Genomic DNA, 5,891 nt, shown 5'->3' with positions numbered 1-5,891 from the left:
GTATATCTTTCTGACTTCATTTGGTATATAATCTCTAGGTCCATCCATGTTGCTGCAAATTACATTATTTCATTTTTTTTATGGCTGAGTAGTATTCCATTGTACATTTCCTACATAGTTTTATGTTATTTCTGCTCTAGGTATTTGTTATTCAATTATACTGCTATATCCCAGTTATTGGGCCTTTGGATTGTTTCAGCTTTTTGCTACATAGTGCTACTATGAACATATTGGCACAAACTTCTTTTTCTTTTAGGCGATTCTCAAGTCAAATGTAATGAACAGCTTTGGAGCTCTATCTACATATTTTTTAGGCTATTCTCTGGGAAGACTGATCTTACAGTTGCCCAGACCTTTTTAACTGTGTTCCATGTTCTCCCCTTTGGTGGGAGAACCTCCAGGGAGGAGGGCTGTGGTGACAGTGGGGTAGAAGGCCATTATGGCCACTTGAGGCTGAGGAATACATGTTTTCTCCTGTTGGCCACCTCTGAGTGGAGGCTCGAGTTCAGAATGTCAGCAGAATGGCATCATTTGCCCCTGAGACACATACATGGGGTCTCAGCCATTTTATTACAAGGAATCTAGTTTTCCACCTTCCTTTTCTGAGGTATTTACAAGTACTGTAGACCTTGAAAGGCCTACATTTAGTATGTTTTTTTTGGTAAAGTCACAGATGTTGAAGATACTTCCGTTAAGCAAATGTCAGACAAGTATAGGGTTTATTGTCTGATCTTTTGTAATGTGACCGTTAATGGTTAATCAAGTTCTTGCTGCATCTCTGTCCAGAGCTGACTCTGTTATCCTTGATTCTGGCCTCATTCCAGCTTGGACAAGCACTGCCTCTAAGAACGAGTCCCAGTTAAGTACTTTTTGCCTCTTGCCCCTGATTGGTATGCAGCTCTGGGCTGAATACCTGCTTCGCTCCACCCAAGACATGGCTGGACGTCTGTGGTGGGTGAGACATTTTCTGGGCAGTTTCTCATCTGGAAAGGTCTATAAGGAGCTGCATCACAACAGGTGTTTGGTCCAGAAGTTGTTACTTGAGCCTTTCTCAGGGGGAAATAAAACACAGACCTTGGGAAGAGAGGTCTGGGTTTGAGTTATAGTTCCATCACTTTGGAACCAAGTAACCTTGGGCAGGTCACTCAAGCCCGGTCACTCAAACCAGGTTCCCTTGGTTTTTTCATCTATGAAATGGGTTGTTGAGAAGCTCTAAAGATAGAATGTAGAATAAAAGAGTTCACTAACTCAAAGGCACTATATAAATGTTGCTTGTTAGTTTCCTGGTGAACTACTCTCCTCCAGATACCTCTGATCCTTAATGTGATCCAACTTTTCTGATGGGATCTTAGTCATTTATTGATAATGATGATTATAATCACAACTGACATTTACTGAATGCCTATTCTACATATATTATCCCATCTCCTTCACTTAATCTCTCTGAGATTTCCTCATCTGTAAAATGGGACTAATACTAATATCTACTTGTGACACAGGTGAGGATTAAATAAACCAATTTAGCATAACGTCTAACACATTTAATAAGCACTCAACAATTGATCGAATCATGAGCATTATATTATCCTATTTAATTCTCACTGCCCTATGAAGTAAGTAGTAGTATTATCCTTATTTGACAGAAGAAACGTTTGGGATTCAGATAAGTGACTGTCTTAGGTCACCCAAATAATGATTTGCAGAGTCAGGATTCAATCTGAAGCCAGTCCACTGTGGACCTCTTAGTGGGATCATCTGTGTCATGTGACCACATCAAAGGTATAAGTTAGTAATTTTGGTACCCAGGAAAATTCAGTTCAAATCAGCAGCCATTTGGTGTTTGTTATTTACCAGGTGCTACTACTGCTGCTGTGGGTGAAGGCAAAGACACAAGACACACGAGTTCATAGTGTTAATTCCCAATATTAACCACTAGTCCTACTTTTCCCTGGTATAACCTCCCTGGTCTTCCCCTTTGCTCAGCCCCATTCTTAGGGATTAGGTGACTCCATTTGACCTCTACCTGCCCTCCCTCGGATGGGCCTCAGAGCCGACCTATTGCTTAGCTCTTCTGAGTCATGATTGTCAGAAGTCTTTGTAGGCTAATGCTACCTTCCTTTATCATTTGTCATGTAAGTGGCCACATATTACACAGGTGCACATTGTTGGTTTTACTCACACATATAGGTGCTGGGCATGTTATTTGTTATCAGAGCAAAGCCTGTTCCATCCTTATACTGAAAGTCCCCTGAGAGCAGGGACCAAATCTCTTCCTCTATTTGTAATCCCTTCTCTCCCACCAGAGGAAACAATGTTTACACCTAGCACCCAACTGAAGAAGGAAGTGGTGTAGCCTCCCTAAGCTGTAGAAGATGCCAATAGGAGAGCAGGCAGGATTCCAAATGGGTGGGTGAAGCCAGAGGCTCCTAAGAACACCAAAGGAAGGCTAAGTATAGTGTCCATTTGAGTAACACCTTTTGCTTTTCAAATTAATCTTGTATTTTTTAATAAGCATGGCCCTCTACTAAGCTATCCCTGTTCTCAAGGTCCATGCAGATAGGGGCCTGACTTATTTTTGATAGTGGTGGAACTTAATATAGAGGTTACATAGCTGTGAGAGGCCAGTGGGAATAGTATAACCAGACTTTATTCTCATTTGCCCTTCAGACCAAGCCAGTGGAGGAAGCATTGACTGGTCCTATGACTCTGGAATCAAATAATCATTTGAATTTGAACTGGGAGACACAGATCGATATGAGTTCCTTCTGCTGGCCAATCAGATCTTACCCACAGTGAAAGAGACCTGGTTTGGCTTGAAGACAGTCATGGAGCATGTGTGAGACCACCCCTATTAAGGCTCTTGGGAATAAACACCATTAAAAGCTCTTTGGTTTGAAGCAAAGTTGGGCTGTGATTATTTATTTATTTTTTAAAATAAATTTATTATTTATTTATTTGTTTATTTTGTCTGCATTGGGTCTTCGGTGCTGTGCGTGGGCTTTCTCTAGCTGCAGTGAGTGGGGGCTGCTCTTTGTTGTGGTGCGCGGGCTTCTCATTGCAGTGGCTTCTCTTGTTACGGAGCACGGGCTCTAGGCTCACGGACTTCAGTAGTTGTGGCACGCAGGCTCAGTAGTTGTGGCTCACAGGCTCTAGAGCACAGGCTCAGTAGTTGTGTTGCATGGGCTTAGTTGCTCCGCAGCATGTGGGATCTTCCCAGACCAGGGCTCAAACCTGTGTCCCCTGCATTGGCAGGCGGATTCTTAACCACTGCACCACCAGGGAAGCCCCTGCATTGTGATTATTCCTTTTTCTTTTCTTTTCTTTTTTTTTTTTAAAGATTTGTAATTTTTTTTCCTTAAACTTATTTATTTTATTTATTTATTTTTGGCTGCATTGGGTTTTTGTTGCTGCGCGTGGGCTTTCTCGAGTTGCAGCGAGCAGGGGCTACTCTTCATTGCGGTGCACGGGCTTCTCATTGAGGTGGCTTCTCTTGTCGTGGAGCACGGGCTCTAGGTGTGCAGGCTTCAGTAGTTGTGGCTCACGGACTCTAGAGCGCAGCATCAGTAGTTGTGATGCACAGACTTAGTTGCTCTGCGGCATGTGAGATCTTCCCAGACCAGGGCTCGAACCCGTGTCCCCTGCATTGGCAGGTGGCTTCTTAACCACTGAGCCACCAGGGAAGCCCCTGATTATTCCTTTTTCTAATCCTGATATAGGAGCATTATATCTTTGATTTATGTTGCCCTTAAACACAGCAACACTGAGCTGTACCCCTTTATCTTTTTAATCCCATTTTAAGCAAAATGCTACCAACATCCTTTAAAAATTAAAAACAAAATTGTCGTGGAATATACATACCATAAAACGATTTTAACCATTTTGAGTGTACAGTTCAGTGGCACTAAGTACATTCACAATGTTGTGCAGTCATCACCATCCATCTCCAGAAATTTTCCACTGTCCCAAACTGAAACTCTGCACCCCTTAAGCAATAAGTCCCTGTTCTCCCTCTTTCTAGCCCATGGTAATTCTGTGCTCTTTCTGTCTCTATGAATTTGCCTGTTCTAGGTACCATATATAAATGGAATCATATAGTATTTGTCCTTTTGTGACTGGCTTATTTCACTTAGCAAATGTTTTCGAGATTCACCCATGTTGTGGCATGTGTCAGTTCGTTCATCTTAATAGAGTAGCATCTTAGAGCTAGAAGGGGACTTTCGTGTTTATTTATTCAGTAAATACTAATTAAGCAACTGCATTGTGCTAAGTATCATGCTAGGTGCTGTATCCTCTGGTTCCATGTTGCCTTCTGCTTTTCTGTTTCTGGTATGCTGCATCAGAAAAACTAGTGGAGGTGCAAACCAATGACGCTCCTTCCTCCAGGCTGCCCCATCAAGTCTGGGTCTCAGATTCCATACAATTTCTCTTTAGACATTGGCTTCCATTAGAGATTTATATTTTCTTCATGTTGATGGCTTTCCCTGGGAGAAAAGGGTGGGAAGTGAATTTCAGCTTGCCTAGAATTCTGGGTACTTGATTCTTTAGTTCACATTTCTTGCAGATTCAGGTCTCAGCTTCTCTTTTTACTAATTTCAAAGCTGAAATCTATCATAGTGAAGTACAGCCCAGCCTTTGTGATAGACCAAGGTGGGCCTAGGAGTTCACTTCCAGTGTTGGAAGGACAAAAGAGCCCCAATAGAGGCCCCCAGCTCCACAACTCCTGACAAAGACTCTTCTTGACCAAACCTTGGACAGGCTTCCCTGAACTCTCTTTTCTACTAGCCTTGTCCTTGGGCCCTAAGTCAGTCTTAGCAAAGAATCCTGCTAAGTAATCCCCCAATCCTTGACATCTGATTGAGTTCCTCAACCACCACCATTGATGTCTAAGTCCTTGGCCTGCCTTTAGCAATAATCTGTTAGGTCAGTTAAGCAAGAATCCCCCCTACCCTGATGTCTCCTCTTAACAGTTTTCCATCCACTGATCCCCTTGCTCTGCGTATCTTTACGTATTTGAAGTTGAACACAATTACTCTCTCCTATTGTATCTTGAATAAAGTCTTCCTTACAGTTGTAACAAGTGTCAGAATAACATCTCTTTAACACTCTCAACCATGACCCTTGGTTGAATCTACTCCCCTTGAGAAAGCGCAGAAAGTATGTAGATGGTGGGGGACAGTAGGGTGGGAGAGGCTTGTGGGATTTGGGGCACCTAGGACAGACTGAAAGGCCCTGAAAGGCCCTTCAAGAATCCTTGAAGAAGTCATGGAGATCATGAGTGTCTTCCATTTGTTCTGCTGTGACTTGGTGGAAAGGACACCAGACTCAGAATCTAGTAAATGCAAGAAAGTCTTATTATTAATAATACCATTAAACCTTACCTTTAGCTCAGATTTCAAGGAAAACTGATAATTTATTCAGACAAACACATTCCTCCTATACCACTTACCTCATATATTTCTGCCTTTTTAGTGGAGTCATAAGAATTAGGTGTCAGATTCATAACAGAAGCCACAAACTTTCATCATGACCTGCTGTCACCAGAGAAGGGCTTGTCAAGTGTGTTAAGTGTGTGGTCTTGGAGTTGGCTTGGGGTTTCTTTGATAGTCTTTATTTATTTATTTTTACTCTAGAGGTAACTTCATCTCAGGTTTATAATCTGGCCTCCTCTATCAGTATAAATTCTATCCAGCACTATCGGACTTGCGTATTTACTCAAAAGACACTATTTAAATATCAAGTGATGAGCATTATAGCACCCTTAGCACAGACTTTTCCAGCCTGAGGAGCAAGTTCCTGACCTTGTAAATCAAGAGGCTTGGCTTTTATCACTCAAAAGGAATGAAAGAGGCATCTGATGTACTGTCAGAGTTTCAAGGGTGCTTGGGAGTCAT

This window comes from Globicephala melas, chromosome 9 (genome assembly GCF_963455315.2).
Source record: "Globicephala melas chromosome 9, mGloMel1.2, whole genome shotgun sequence".
Taxonomy (NCBI): domain Eukaryota; kingdom Metazoa; phylum Chordata; class Mammalia; order Artiodactyla; family Delphinidae; genus Globicephala; species Globicephala melas.
Note: the sequence above shows the minus strand (reverse complement) of the source record.